The 17,047-nt window shown below is 38.8% G+C and overlaps 1 pseudogene; it reads right to left on the bottom strand.

The window, feature by feature from the left end:
* Positions 1-10,128: 10,128 nt before the first annotated feature.
* LOC147759159 (uncharacterized) lies at positions 10,129-16,522 on the bottom strand (annotated as a pseudogene).
* Positions 16,523-17,047: the final 525 nt, after the last annotated feature.

The following is a 17,047-nucleotide window of genomic DNA, read 5'->3' as shown; positions in this document are numbered from 1 at the left end:
AGTAATTCTATTAATGGTTATGACACCAGAGGAGTCTTTCTCGATATAGAGGCTGCATTCGACAGAGTTCCCCATTCACTCCTTCTCCTTAAACCCAAGTCTTACGGTCTAACCGGCAAACTTCATGCACTATTGTCATCGTACTTGACTAATAGAAGAGTTAAAGTACGTGTTGGTGGGAAATCGTCTAATTTATCTAAGGGAGGTTACATAAATACAAGTGTACCCCAAGGTAGCATACTTGGCCCGTTACTTTTTCTCATATATGTAAATGACCTCCCTGACGGACTCTCTACTGATTGTTTCATCTATACGGATGATACTTCCCTCTTTATGCCCTCGCGTCGGGGAGATGTTGATTCACATGCTATATTACAAGGTGACCTACGTACCATTGAAAATTGGTCCAATAAATGGAAACTCAATTTTAAACCGGCAAAGTGCCGCGAAATTATATTCGGCAAAGAAAATGATAATAGTACATACCCTGAATTGTATATAAACAATACCATGATACCTAGGACAAAGAGCCACAAACACCTGGGACTAGTACTTGATTCAAAACTAAATTTTAATGATCATACTGATCATGTTTGCGAAAAGGTTCAACGGGCCGTAAATGCACTAAAACCTCTATACTGCAAAGTTAGGTCCAAACATTTAAATGTTATATATAATGCCTTTATCCAATCACAATTTGATTACTGTGACATCTTCTATCATAACTCACTCCAGAAGAAATTATCGAAACTATCGTCTCTTCAATACCAAGCCGGCAAAATAGTACTGGGAGCCTTACCTAGCTCTTGTACCTCCAAAATATTTGAACAACTAAATTGGATTTCTCTATTTGATAGAAGAAAAATGCATGCTCAAAAAATTATGTTTTCAGTCATGGCGAATTTGGTCCCCTCCTATGTTTCTGATATATTCCGCCCATTCAGAAACCCTTTTCCAATCATAACCCGAGAAAATAACAAAAGAGACTTTAAACTTCCTCCTAAATACCCCCGTACCTCAGTTAACTATTTTCTGATGTCTTCATGGGATCAACTCTCCTCCTCCACTAAATCTTTACCTTCAATCTCATCTTTCAAGAACTCGATAAAAAAACATCTCACTGCTGGGTCGCTTTCAACAACAACACTAAACTTGAACAGAAATCATGAAAAAATTCTTAACAGAGCGAGGGTCGGGTGTTTATTTAGAGCAGAATTGTTTAGGCATAACTGGACTACTATTGATACACCACACTGCACCTGTGGTGCCCTTGAAACCCCTCTTCACTTTTTCTTCAGATGCCCTTTACTCAATTCAAAGTACCCTCCTATGGGCGGCGGTTTATACAAAAATGCAAAACACGATTAGTCGTCATCGTTATCAGATCAGTCGAAATGAAAACACGATTTGTCGTCGTCGTTATCAGATCAGAAGGCAAAATACGACTAGTAGTCGTCAAAACGCAACTAGTCATCAAAACGCAACTAGTCATCATCAAAACGCAACTAGTCATCATCAAAACGCAACTTGTCATCAAAACGCGATTTGACGCCAGATGGCGCCCATTGTACGAAAATCTAGGCCAAGTCACATGATCCACAGTGATCAAAATGGCGGACGTTATTGAAGCAGCATTATCATATTCCTCGCTCGAACTCGAGAATTATCTCTACGCGTACAATCTAATAATGATATTATATATATAATAATATCTGGAACTTGTGAAATGAGTACAACAATAAAGCAGTGCTTCACAAGTGTGTGTTTTTGTTTTTTTTTTTTAATTTATAACATGTCCAAATTATTTAATAAATTATTTAATTATTTATTATTTCGAGAATTATCTCTACGCGTACAATCTAATAATGATATTATATATATAATAATATCTCGAACTCGAGATAATTCTCGAGTTCGAGCGAGGAATTATAATGCTGCTTCAATAACGTCCGCCATTTTGATCACTGTGGATCATGTGACTTGGCCTAGATTTTCGTACAATGGGCGCCATCTGGCGTCAAATCGCGTTTTGATGACAAGTTGCGTTTTGATGATGACTAGTTGCGTTTTGATGATGACAAGTTGCGTTTTGATGATGACTAGTTGCGTTTTGATGACTAGTTGCGTTTTGACGACTACTAGTCGTATTTTGCCTTCTGATCTGATAACGATGACGACTAATCGTGTTTTGCATTTTTGTATAAACCGCCGCCCATACCCTCCCCTTTACCAAAAAATAAATGAAACTCTACATGCAAGCAAGACCTCTTTCAAAACACAAAAAGAAAAGCTGTCGTTATTTCTCTACGGTCATAAATCCTTATCACCCACCCAAAATGAAATTATCTTCGACACTGTTGCAAATTTTCTTCTCGTAAACTTTGTTATCACTTAATAGGTACTATCTCTTTTCCTCTTCTTTCTTTCTGTACTTAACTTGTGCTCCTGATATATATGAAGTTTTACATTTACTCTGTTGTATATATGTATATACCTATCCATTTGTTTTATTTATTTACTTATTTAATTTAATTTTGTGGAGAGCATATAATGCTTCCAGCGCCTTGCCTCCACTTCATTCTTTTGAATAAACGTTGTTTAAAAAAAAAGTTGTTAGGCCGGGTGCATTTATTGGACCCAAATGTCAACTCAGCTCAGTGATGAAGGCTGGAACAGAAAGCGGCCGATTCTTTTATTTGTGTTTTTCATGGCAGCTGTGGGGATTCCCTTTTTTTTCGTGATATTAACTAGACGGGTATATAAATTGCCAAAGTGAAAGTGATGAGACGGCTACAGTCGCAAGTAAAATAGACTGTTCTCTTTAGTTCCCAGCTGACCAATTAAAAATTACAAAGGAGAGCTATAATTATTAGGCTAAATGTGGGTCCTCACAACAAGGACTTGTTGGTCTCCAAAGAGCCGGGGGACCTGGAGGAGTTTAGGAGGAAGCATTAATCCCATAAATATAGGAAAGTATGTGGGGTTTTTAACACCTAATAAAATGTCACCAGATCTCTTGTTTTCATTAATAAGAGAAACTGTTGCTGAACTAGGAAATTTTCAAGTATGATTCAACAGTTAATTATGGTTTAAGTACGGGACCCGCAAGCACACACGCATTCAAGCACCCAGGTGCGCGCATACATTGTATTTAGGTGCCTTCATTCTGAACCCTGTGTATGTCGTTTACTGTATATCGCCGCCAAGTAGGTCTATTGAAATAGACGACCAATACTGACAGCGGGAAATTTATTAAAATGTAGTGAAAATGTAAACGAATAAAAATCTACCAATAAAGACTTGCAAATTAAACAAATGAAAATGTGGCCAATATTCGGGGAGTTAAGTCGGTCATTATTTTTAGCTTAAAGTACTGTTGCCTTTTGTTATCATGAACACCCGTTGATATTTCTGTTTCATTTTATTTGGGTTGTATTATTTTACAGCGCTAACTATATGTGTTCCAATTGTTTAAATTTCCAGTTGGTATTTACTTCAAAGTTAAGCCAATATTTAATGTATACCTTTTCTGGGACATTATCACTAAAAAAAACCGTAACGACATAATACAGTGGCGGATTTAGGGTGGGTGTCAGGTTGGTCCTGACCCCCCCCCCCCCTCCCCCCTCGGTTTCTGGAAAAAAATTAGCCCAATATTCCCCTCTCGATATTAGTAGTTTGAAGGGCTGGATCATAGTTCTAAACTGCACCAAATGGCACCGTTTGCCCTCCAAAACACCGAACCCAACACCATGGGTGCAAGGGTCGGCTTCGCACCTGGTGCCTGCCAAGCTAAAAAAGAAAACAGGACCTCCCCTTTAAATATAGGTGAATAATATGCCCCTGCTATAGACCTACTTTCTATTCACTTTTCACATGTCTGTTTATTTATTTGCTTTTATTAAACCGCCCTTGTGACTTATCAGAGATTAGAGGATTTGAAGCAAATGTGAAGAAGGGGTGTATGTTGTAAAGCGAATGACCTACATTTCCACTAATTACAGATAACAATTATAACGGAATTAAAAGAGTAAAAGGATAGGGAGTTATTGAGTGTAAGTTAAGTTTCATCAATATTCAACAAGTGTAGAACAGGTTTTTAGTATCAGAAAAAGATGGAAAAGGTCAAATCAGTAACAGTTTATGTGATTGGTTAATTTCATATCATATCTTAATTTTGATCAACTGTTTATCACATGATGACTGAGTTTTGGATAAGGTCTAAGCATGAGTAATTCAAATAATATTTTAGATATCTTTAATTGAAAACAAGTCTCTTAGATATTACCTAATAAGGAAATGTTGATTGGTGGTTTACAACACGAGAATGGAAAATTTCTTGTAATCACGCAAAAACAATGGAAAGAAAACAAGTCAGTGCATCATCAGTACGGAGAAATTAAGTATAAATATTTGTGAAATTGTATGAAGAGGGAGTCGGTGAATAAACGCTCGAAAGCTCCAGATCGTCGTAGTTATTCTTCACTATAACAGTACCATAAACACACCCATGCCAATACACTAGCTGACTACTGGTTATATAAAATGGTGATATAATAATAGGATTATTCACGGGGTTATTGTTTTTCTTTTCAGTCAATTGCTTACTGTTCATAAGCCACAATACTTTTTTAAGAAAAGAAATATTTCATTCTTTCTTCAATGCTAACTAAAATGTTTCAGATATATAATATTAAAGATTTAATGTGAGTAGATAACGAGGACAATCATATCATACCCGAATTCTCGTGTTTCAGACCTTTTCGGTGTGATGAGATCGTGGAGAGGGCTTGGTCACAGGTGGGAAAAATCGGCTACAATGTCCTCTTGAAAAACTGTGAACATTTTGTATCCTGGTGTAGATATGGAGTGGAGTTGAGTGAACAGGTATGTTTAACATTTTTTCTGTTTTTCTTTCTTTCTTTTTTTTATTGAGCTTCATTTCATGATCAGCTTATGAGTTATTATCTTTATTTTTGCTGTCACATCTAGAACAGTGTGTAAATGTTAAACATCTTAATTCTTTTCATTTAATCCATTCACTTGTTTAATCAATTATTTTGTTTTATTGATTTATTTTATTTTTCAGGCAGATTATTTTTGGCTAGCGGCTGCTGTTTGTACTGGCGTTGCAGTGGCCGTTGGTGCAGCAGGGCACATACAGGGTTGCTACTTAATATGGAATATTTTTTATCATTGTTATTTTTGAGTGCTGATTAAATTTTTTTTGGCTTGAGTCATTAAAAAAGTATGTCACTGAGTGATAATAACATCCAGTCTTCTGTTGTGAGATATTTTGGTCAATAATATCAAATCTGACATAAGATGCCATTCAAAAGAAAGGAGCACCCCCAGAAAACTATTTCAACAGTTTGATGTCAGTATAGACTTTAAGATAAGATATTAAAGAAAATGATAGCCTCCGGACAGTGATATGTTACACAGTCAAAGAACTCACTACAGTAAATCATGAAAAGTCAGTAATTGCGGGTATGACCTCCAGCAGCCGCTTGCAGCGCCCTCATCCTACATGGCATACCCTGTGACACGTTTTTTAGAGTTTGGGTGGGGATATCATTCCACGCAGTGATATTTGCCTATCGCAGTTGATCACTATTTACCGGCCGAGGACCATAGCTATTAATTCTGTGAGTTACTTCCGCCCACAGCTTTTCAATTGGGTTCATATCTGGAGAGTTTGCAGGCCAGGGCAGTTGCTGAACCCATTGGTTTTGAAGAAAAACAGTGATTCTGCGGCCTCGATGTGGGGTTGCGCAGTCGTCTTGGTACACAAAGTTGTTCCTGAAGATGACTCTTACCAATCGAAGCATTATTTGCTGTAGAATGTCTCTGTAGGAATCCTGAATGAGGTTGCCTCCTAGAAAAACCAACTGGTTCTGGGCACCGACATGAAATGCTCCCGAACAGAGACGTTACCGTCCCTGCTTGCACCCTAGGCAGTACACAGTCATTGTTTTATGCCCCTCGTACACGTCGGTGGACACGGATTCGACGATCAACCCTAAAAAATCCATTTCTGGCCTCATCACTGAAAACGACGTGATTCCAGTGTTTTGGCTGCGAACGCACGTGGTCCCCAGCCCATTGCAGACGTCGCTGTATATGACCTGCTGTTAACAGTAGTTTCCCTACTGGCCTTCGTGCAAAATAACCGGCTTGCAGAAATATCTTGTTCACGTGGGACCTTGAAACGGGAGTTTGAATGACATTCTGCCTCTCTTTTCTGAGGACACTGGTTGTCTTTGTACGACCAGCACGGCGTCCTCTAAGGAGAAGGCGATCCTGTCTTCTTGGTGTGATACGCGGACACCCTGGTCGAGGTATTTGAGTAGGTGCCCCTGTTGCAGCATTTCTTTGGAGGACTTCACAAACGGTTCCTGATAAATGTTGAATTACCTGGCAATGGCTGTCCGTTTCTGACCATTTTCTCTGAGAGCAAGAATCCCTTAGTAAGCTGCGTTGCTTAGCTGTCGAACCATATTTTCACTAAGGTACCTGTCAAGTTTCAGAGAGATCCCTTTGTTGCTTCTCTAAACACACTCCAAAGATTAACCAAACCCATGCGTTTTTATACAAGGGCAGAAATTGCCGAAAAGAGACACCCCTCACATTTCTGACCACAGAACATGCAACTGCATGCATCAATTGTTTCGAGAGTTGTGTGGTAATTAGGTAACACACCTGGCTACACATGGAATGACACCTCAGCTTTGGATTTAAAGTAGTTAGAGAGAAATTAAATATTTTGTAGAAAATTTACTCGCCAAAAAATAATATTCCATATTAAGTGGTAACCCTGTATATGACAAACATAAAAACAAGAAGGAGAACAAGACATGATACCAGACAGCAAAGATATTTTGATATTTGTGGCAGATGACATCTGTTTCAGGCCTACCCAACTACTAAACTCGCCACCGAACGATAATGAATTCACCGGTAAGTCGGACCACACTACCTGTTTTCAAGGTGTCTCGGTACGCGCTTCGGAGTATCAGTCGCGCCTAGTACGCGGTGTGAAAGTGATGATTCTCAGCGGGGTTGGAAAGTACTGCATCTCATCTCAAAATGTGTACCGGGTATGATACTGTGAACTGCGTACTGACACACAACTTGAAAACGGGTAGTGTGGTCCGATCTACCGGTGAATTCGGGATCATTCGGTGCCGAGTCTGGTAGTTGGGTAGGCCTGTGTTTCAGAAAAGATAGGACATTGCTACAGATATACTGTTCACGTATTTGACTGGTTTTTAGGGACTGTGGTGACCAGATCTGCTAAGAAAGAATATTGCTGAAGCCCCTGTTGAACCGAGCTTGTGACCACTAGGGGACCAATTTTTTTTACCCAGTCTCACAAATATGTAGCAAAGAAAAGGCTGCAGTAATGTGTTGTCACGTTCTTACTTGCTCTTCAGAGCGCGATTGGTGAAATTCAAAATAAACGCTGCCACCAGTTGAAAATAAAACGATGAAGTTTATTCAACTAAATTAAGTTCAAAAGTCACAACTTTCGGTTATCTTGACCGTCTCTACATGTGTTCAAATCACTAATCTCTACTCTGTTCTGTGCTACGCTCTGTACTCCAATCTAATCTAATCCAATCTCTAATGCAATCTCTAATCTCTAATGCCATTCCTAATCTCTAATGCAATGTTCTTTTGCTACGAACTACAACCCTTTTATAGTGCTCCAGCGGCACGGGCCGGAGGAGCTAAAAAAAAAAAAATCTAGGGATCCTGGAAAAGGCTCTCCTTAATTAGAAAGGGCTCCCGCTTAGGGCAGTCCAGTGCAAAAGGCCCTCGGAGCTCCCTTGACCAAAAGGCGTTCGTTATATAATTAAAGCTGACAAGAGGGGCACGTTGCTCTGGTCATTCCAGTGCGAAAAGCTCTGTAAAAGTCATAATGACTCTTCGTTTTGGCCAAAAATTGGATTTTCCTGGCGTAAACGGCAATTTTCCCGTACTTACCAATGGTCAACGACCCCATTCCTGCATTCAAAGTTAGTCCAGGGGTTTTTTTCCTAAACGCTTGGTTTTTTGCTAACTGACGGAGCTCTCTCTGACATAGCATATCGAGCGGGGTTTTCTGATGACCTACTTAAAACCGCGGGAAAAGCAGACAACAACAACACTTTATTACAATAAAATAAGATTCATACGATATAATCGTCTTATTGCTCAGAATGCAATTATATCTACAACGTGTGCAGTTCTGAGCTATTCGTTATCCGACACACTGTACAAAAACTCGCAACTTACGTCTGAGGATTGTGCTATATATCTTATCACACCACATGTTATTTTGGTCTCGAATGCACGCGAGAATCCGCGTGATGCGCCAAAATCCTTGGCAACGAATGCCCTGACGACCGGGAAGAAAGGCACCGAAAGCCCTATTGACAAGCACAGTTTTTAGTTTTACCACAATAACAGCTGTTTTAGTGGTGAAATGCAGTATAATATATTTCCGTGTGTTGTTTAGAATGTATTTCTTGCGGAATTTTGAATCTCAAAGAAGAGTTATTATTGCTCTAAGCAAAGGTGACAATGAGACGCACATTTAGTGTACACTTTAAATTTAAACTGATAAAAACATAACAGTATCATTAACATATCAAATAGCATATTTATATAAAATATCAATAATATATCATTTAAAGGTCGTAAACACTGATGTATGGATCTGATGTTGACTAAAATGTTGTCAAGCCCAACATTGAAGGGGGTGAAAGGGCAACTGCTTTTGACTATAATGCAATACCGGGCAGTGCGATTTTGTGGCAGTAAGAAAGTTATTTTTGGTAAAAATACTCGGACTTGATATCATTATTTCTGCAAGCGTTGAGTTTTTAAATAACATATTCAAGAAATAACGAACAAATCAATGAACCAGCATTATACGTCAATATGCGTTAATTTAAGTTGTTTGCCCGTATATAATGACAGAAGAATAAAGTGAATAAATTGTGTAATATCAGCAGCGATCACAAAATTGTTTGTATATATATATTTACAGGCCCGTAGCCAGCAATTTCAAAAGGGGGGTTCTTTTTCTGAAAAAGTGGACCTTTTATCCATAAAATCGTTATGTACCTAGGTTAAATTTTACCCAGAGTGGACCTTTTCCCAGCAAAAGGGGCGGTTCTTTCGAACCCCCCGAACCCCCCGAACCCCCCCCCCCCCCCCCCCCCCGGCTACGGGCCTGATTTAACTCTTAGGAAGAGAACGCATTACATAATGTTATCTAAATTGTGATATACTATCTAAACTGTGATATACTATACTGCAAGTACTATTGTTAGTATAAAAACAATATTGATAACAGCGAACGAAATCTGTTCCTGCGGATAGAAATGTGCAGACGTACATCATGAGATAGTGGACGATGTACAGTTCAATAGTCCATAGGACCTACACTCCACAGTTCGATGCTTTTACTTAAAAAGTGTTTTATATTCGTAAAATATGCAATGCTTGTTTTTAGATAGGCTTTTAACAGTGAGGAATTAATTTGTTTCATTACGTCAGTGAATAAATAGTTCGTTACGTCAGTAAGCAATGAGTCAATTACGTCAGTAAACTACTAGTTTATTACACCAGTTCTTTTGTTGATTATATCTGATCAGATCCTGGAACGGTGCAGAAAATGACAGGCATAATAATAATAATAATAATAATAATAATAATAGTAATAATAATAATTGATAAGAACGGACATGTTGACTTCAGTGCAATTTTCGTGCAAGCATTCATTTTGTTGTAGCTGATATGGCTTAAACGTCCGACCTTAATCGGTAAAGATTACTTCATTCATTTAAAAACAAAAAATAAGATACATGAAAAATAATAAAAGTTTCATCTGTATGTTTACGATTTCAGTGTAGCCTACTCATGTTATTAATTTTCGTCTATGTTACTCATTTTCTTTGTAGTTATTTATGAATTTAGTCATCGACATACCTGTGTTTTTTATGCAGCCACGCTATCTATACTAGTAAAAAAAAACTTATTTTAAGAAGTGATTATAATTTATATGCTTAATATTATAATTGTTGCGGGTGTCAGTCCAATTTTATTCAATTGTCAACGATATATAACATCAACTGGTAACAAATGGTACTGTTTATTGTCTAACATCAACTTATGTCAACTTACATCAACTTTCATCAACTTTCAACTGGAAACAACTGGTAACAACTTTCATCTGAATCAACCTGAAACTCGTTGCGAGAATCTGACTTGTCTAACAAACACGTGCCCGCAAAAACTAAATACTATCAACACCGATACTACAATTAAGGTCAAGACACTACTAAAAATAGCTACTTGTCAGTTACATGGCTCCCTTAAATTGTGAATCCCACAATTTACTTAAACTATAATTAAATATCAACTCTAACACAAATCCAAAACTTAACATCCATTACCATACAACATTCATACATATATCAAAACAATTTTGTGAACTTAACTTTACCTTCTCTATTAAACAACTTTAAAACTCAATAACCATTACCATATGTATATAAGCATTATGCATCAAAGTTTATGAGCAATTTCTGAACATAACATAACACAACATTGTAAGCATATCTATCTCTCTCACACATGTCAACCTGCCATTCACATGAAAACAAACCCTTTCCTTTTAAACAAAATGTGAAAAACAGTCTTAATTTTAAAGATTCTATACATTTAACAGTCCATAACACTGAAATTAATCCAGTCCAGTGTTTATACAATGCACCAGTCTAAACATAAAAAGTTCACTCAAGTCAACTGATGGCTCCTTGACGGGGATTCCCCTTAAAATTACAGTTTTACACTATAATGATTGTTCATTTATTGCGCTTCCTCTAACAAGCACAGTTTATGTATTGGTCGCATCAATATAGAATTCCTAGTCTTAATTTGAACTGTGCGAACAAGTCCATCCTTTCCTGGGTAAGTATTTATCACTCTAGCAATTGGCCACACATTTCTAGGAACATCTTCATCAATCACTAACACAATATCACCAATATTCAAATTTCGCTTTGGCTCCAACCACTTTTGACGACTTTGCAAGGTAGGTAAGTATTCTTTTATCCACCTGCACCAGAAAATGTTTGCCAAATACTGAACCTGCCTCCATCTGCGTTTGCTATATGTGTCTGTCTTGTCAAAATCACCTGGTGGGAGCACAGACCCAGAGCGTAACAATAACAAGTGGTTTGGGGTCAACGCTTCCAAATCATTGGGATCACTGGACACCGGTGTCAACGGACGCCCATTCACAATTGCTTCCACAATACACATTAAAGTGACAAGATTCTCATCATCTAAAACCTGTTCTGTCACAACACCTCTTAATACCTTTCTAACAGTTCTGATGGATCTTTCCCATACACCACCCATATGTGAAGCACTAGGTGGGTTAAAATGCCAATCTATGTGGTTCTGGTGTAAATATTCATGTATCTTACTCTGATTCCATTCTGTGACAGCTGCCTTCAATTCACGCTCTGCACCAACAAAGTTAGTTCCATTGTCTGAAAATATTTTCTTGGGTTTTCCACGTCTACTGATGAAACGCTGCAGGGCATTAATAAATGATGAAGTATCTAGTGATTGCGCTATTTCAATATGCACTGCTCTTGATGCTAAACATGAAAATAAACACCCATACCTCTTAACCTCTGACCTTCCACGTTTAATCAAAAATGGACCAAAATAGTCCACACCCACATAAGTAAAACATGGTTCATTGGGTGTAACTCTAACTGTTGGCAAATCAGCCATTCTTTGCTGACATGGTAACGCATTGTTTCGCTTACATTTGACACACTTGCTGATCACTCTGCGAATGGATTTCCTCGCTCCTATAATCCAATACTTCTGTCTCAATTCAGAAAGCACATATTCCCGTCCACTATGTCCTAAGGCTTTGTGTTGCTCGTCAATAATCAAATCTACAACATGGTGCTGTGGTAAAATCACTGGATTTTTATCCCTTCTGAAATAGCTGAATTGTTCAATCTACCACCAACTACTAACACACCTGAAGAATGCATCACTGGTGCAAGCTTAAACAACTTACTTGCACGTTTAACACCACTCTGACTGTTTGCAGCTCGATTAATTTCTGAGAGCTCTTTCCCAAAGTGTTGCCCTTGGATATACTTCAAGATTTCTAACTCTGCCTTTTCTGTTTCTTCCACTGAAAGTGGACCTGTGGGTACATTCACCTTTTCTCTTCTATGTCTTGCGATTAACCACTGATTGAAGCGTAGTATCACAGCAACATCTTTCTTCAGCTTTTTCCACGAAGATCGGCGTTTTAGAATCTTATCTATCACTGATTCCTGTACTGACTCACTTCTTTGTGCTAGTCATGTCTTTGGTCTCTTTAACTCTTTATCTTCATCTGACACTCCCTTAACATCTGGAGTTTCTGGCCAGTGGCACTCACTCTGCTTAAGAAATTCTGGTCCTTCAATCCATCTGATACTGTTAACCATTTCATGGGCAGCGAGTCCCCTTGTGCAATCGTCAGCTGGATTCCTCTTTGAATCGATGTAGTGCCACTGTGACGGAATTGAACCTTCTCTGATGACAGAGACTCTGTTTTCAACGTATGTTTGAAATCGCTTATCTTCACTTCGAATGTAACTCAAAGTACACGTGCTGTCTGTCCAAAATATTGAACTGTCCACAGGAAAAGTGAGTTCCTGTCGTATCATGTAATCTAATCTGACTGCCATAGTAGCTGCTGTAAGCTCGAGGCGCGGAATCGTAAGCTGCTTGATCGGTGCCAACCGAGCCTTTGACATCAACAATGAAGTATGTATCTGACCTGAGATGTCTTGTACACGGAGGTAACTTACAACACCATATGCCATGGTAGACGCATCAGAAAAATGGTGTAACTGAATGCTGGCAATATTCTCAGGCTGTACTGGCTGTACACATCTTGGTACTTTCATTTCTTTCATCTTGGGCAAGCTGTTCTTCCAACCTGACCACTCTACCTGGGTTTTATAAGGCACAGCTTCATCCCAACCTATCTTATCACGTGTTAAATCTTGTAACATCTTCTTCGCTCTGATAGTGAAGGGAGAAATAAAGCCCAGGGGGTCATAAATAGAACTGATGACACTTAAAAGGCCTCTCTTGGTCAATGGTTTCTTCTCAAGATCCATTTTATATGTGAAGCTGTCCACTTCAATGTCCCAGCAAACACCAAGAGCACGTTCTGTTGGCAAGGCCTGTAAATTCAAATCAAGATTCTTAATAGGCTTGGCTTTGTCTATGTCTGGTATCTTGGATAACACTTCTCTGCTGTTGCTAATCCACTTTGTCAGGTGGAAACCTCCCGTTTGCAGCAGACTCTGTAATTGACTGACCATGGTGATTGCCTCTGTTTCACTCATTACTGACTTTAAACAGTCATCTACATAGAAATTCTGTAAAACAGTATTGACTACTTCTGTGTCGTAATGACCTTTGTTGTCTTCTGCTGTGCGTTGCAATGCAAAATTACAGCAACTGGGACTCCATTTGCCACCGAACAAATGTACTGTCATTCGATAAACTTTCTGTTCTCCTTCCAGATCCCCTTTAGGCCACCATAAAAAACGAAGAGAATCTCTCTGCACTTCTGGTACCTTCACTTGATGATACATGGCTTCTATGTCAGACATGATGGCTATAGGGTGCTGTCTAAAGCGTAACAATACACCTAATAAAGAATTCACAATGTCTGGCCCCTGTAAAACTTGACTATTCAATGAGACACCCTGTTGGCTAGCTTTACAGTCAAATACTACCCTTACTTTGTCTGGTTTTTTGAGGTTCACAACATTATGGTGGGGTAGGTACCATACACTGCCGTCTTCTTTGTCAACTTCATCAGGGCTGACTTGTTCTGCATAACCTTTGTCAATTAAGTCCTCCATGAATTCTGTGTACGCTTGATGTAAGTTAGGATCATGTGACAATTTTCGCTTTAAGCTGTCTAGGCGTTGCTCTGCCATCTGCTTGTTTGGCGGAAAATGAGGCTGCCTGTCTTTAAATGGTATCGGTAAACTGTAATGCTCGTCATGTTGAATCTTATCTTCCCATAAAGCGAGGACCCGCTTGTCTTCAACTGATAAACCCTTTTTATCAGATATCAATGTTCCATGGCCTTCTATTTTCCAAAACTGTTCCAATTGCTCATTCAGCTCACGATCTGCCTGAATAAATGTTGCCGTGGCAACATGTCTACGCTTGCCACCAAGCGGTCCATTTAATGTCCAGCCCAACACAGTTTTTGTCGCATATGGCTCATTTGGACTTTGACCTCTCTTCACATCAATAGGCATAAGCACCTCTGGATTGTCTTGTCCAATTATTATGCTCACCTTGGCATTCATGTGATCTATTTCAGGAAAATTCACATCTTGTAAGTGACTCCACTTTCTGATGTCCTCTGCACGACCCATGTTTTCCATGTTTACAGGTAATGATGGTCTTGTATACACAACTGGCAAATCAATCACATTTTTGTCTTCTAAATCAGAAATCTGTAAACTGATCACTACAGTCTCTGAGACACTTTGTTCCTTTTCTAAGGTCGTAAGCTTTAACACTGTATTTTCACCCTGTGCACCAATAGACTGCATCAACTCTTCTGAGCAAAATGTACTGGTGGATCCTGAGTCTAGCAACGCATAGGTGTGCACAAACTGTGATTTATCTGGAACTTTCACTTTCACTGGTACTATTGGCAAGGCAATTCGCATACCACTTTCCTTTCTGGTCCCATGAGCTCCATACGAAACTTCATTTACAGCACTGAGAGAAGTGTTTAGCCCTGTGTGAATGTGAGATAAATCTTCATGAACTGGTTCCCTTGTAACAGTTGGCTTCACCTGGTGCAAGAATTTAGTGTGTTTTTGATTGCACCCTTGCACTGAGCACGTACGTTGTAATCTACACATCTCTGAGAAATGTCCTGGCTTTAAACAATTGTAACACAGTTTGTTGTCATTGGCAAATTTGAGTCTCTCAGGCAATTTCATGGCTTTGAATTCTGTACACCCAAATAATGAATGACTGCTGCCACACTTAATGCATGGTGACTGAATAGATTTTCTTGTGTCACCATAAGGCTGTGAACTGGTGTCACCCTTAGGCTGTGAACTGGTAGCTGTAATACTGTAACTCCATCGGTTGTTGGGTCGCCTCTGTGAATCACTGCGACTGTCACTCCTTTTCACATGTGCTAGGCCACCATACACTGGATCATTTGCTATTTCTGCATTTTCAACAACAAATGCAGTGACATCTTTAATATCTGGGCACCTTTCTTCCTTTCTTATCTTACGTACTTCTTGTTTCCATTTGTGCTGCAAATAACCAGGGAGACGTTCAATGATTTTGACCAGTGAGCTTTGTGTGCTCAACTCTGAGGAATTTCCCATTGCTTCAAGCGTTTCAGCACATGTTCTTAACTCGTCGGCATAATCCCTCAATTTTGTAACATCATTTGCCTTTATGGCTGGGCCTGTCGTGATTTTCTTAACCCATGTCTCTGTAATAGTGTAGGCTGAACCAAATCTTTCCTTAAGCAATGCTTTTGCCTTTTTATATCCATCTTCAGGGTTCATTACAGCACAGCACTGAATTACACCATGAGCTTTTCCACTGGTATAATGAAGCAAACGAATTAATCTTGCGCCGCTGTCCACAGTTTCTTTCTCCACACTATTTTCAAAAGTTTTGATAAAATTCCAATACTGAAGAGGATCTCCGTCAAATTTGTCTATTTCAACTTTAGGAATTTGTATAGAGTTCACTAAATGATGAATCACATCATGACTACTCTGGTTTTGAGTCAAGTTGGTGGAATTTACCTGAATGTCCAGTTTCGTAGATGAAATTGGGGCACTGGTCTCCATCTCAGCTTCAGCATACGCAGTTGCCTCTGCTAACAATTTTGCTCTTTCAGTGTCCAACTTGAGTTTCTCCCTTTGTTGTTTCAATTTCAATTCCTGTTCGTCCAAATGTTTCTTCACTTCAAAAGATGCCAATTCTGCCTCAATGGCCATCCGTTTTGCCTTCGCTTTCAAGCGAGCTTCAGTTGAGCTCGTGCTCAAACTGCTAAATAAGCTGGCCGTTTCTATGTCTTCCATTTTTTGTTGCACGTCCATTTTGATCTTTGACCTTTGACCTTTAGATCTCACGAGTTTCACTGTTGCGGGTGTCAGTCCAATTTTATTCAATTGTCAACGATATATAACATCAACTGGTAACAAATGGTACTGTTTATTGTCTAACATCAACTTATGTCAACTTACATCAACTTTCATCAACTTTCAACTGGAAACAACTGGTAACAACTTTCATCTGAATCAACCTGAAACTCGTTGCGAGAATCTGACTTGTCTAACAAACACGTGCCCGCAAAAACTAAATACTATCAACACCGATACTACAATTAAGGTCAAGACACTACTAAAAATAGCTACTTGTCAGTTACAATAATAACACAATATATTGTTAGGTCAGATGATGCAGTTATAGCAAGTATATATTGTAAAGTCCGAGTATGGCTACTGGACATACTGTATATTGAGGTCTTTGCATAAAGTGTTTAAACAAAAAGAAAAAAAATGAAATTATTCTGCCTTTCCCAGCTCATCTGGGACTAAGCATACATACGTCAACCAGTGTCAGGCATTCCCAACGTTGGTTAGACTGGGCTTTAGTAGGCCCTATATAAAACGCTAATGAAGGTTGCTATTCACTTATCGGAACTGTCAAATTAACTTCGCGTAACTTTTCGTGCTGGCATCTATTCCGTTATGTCTCCCCCTTTAAAGGAATATTGAAGGAAACAGCACAATGCACAGTCTATAGGATTAATAATAAGTCGGTGAAATAGAAAAGCGAAATTTTCTGGCGTTTCCTTTCTTTTTGAAATATGTTTTAACTTGGAGACCAACATTTCATGAATCGTTTATTTAGAATACAGATATTATGATAGTCATAATAAGTTCCT

Source organism: Lingula anatina, unplaced genomic scaffold, assembly GCF_051362555.1.
Source record: "Lingula anatina isolate TDL-2025a unplaced genomic scaffold, LinAna3.0 unanchor82, whole genome shotgun sequence".
In the NCBI taxonomy this organism is placed as follows: Eukaryota; Metazoa; Brachiopoda; class Lingulata; order Lingulida; family Lingulidae; genus Lingula; species Lingula anatina.
The sequence above is the reverse complement of the archived record's forward strand: the minus strand, read 5'-3'. Positions and strand labels throughout refer to the sequence as shown.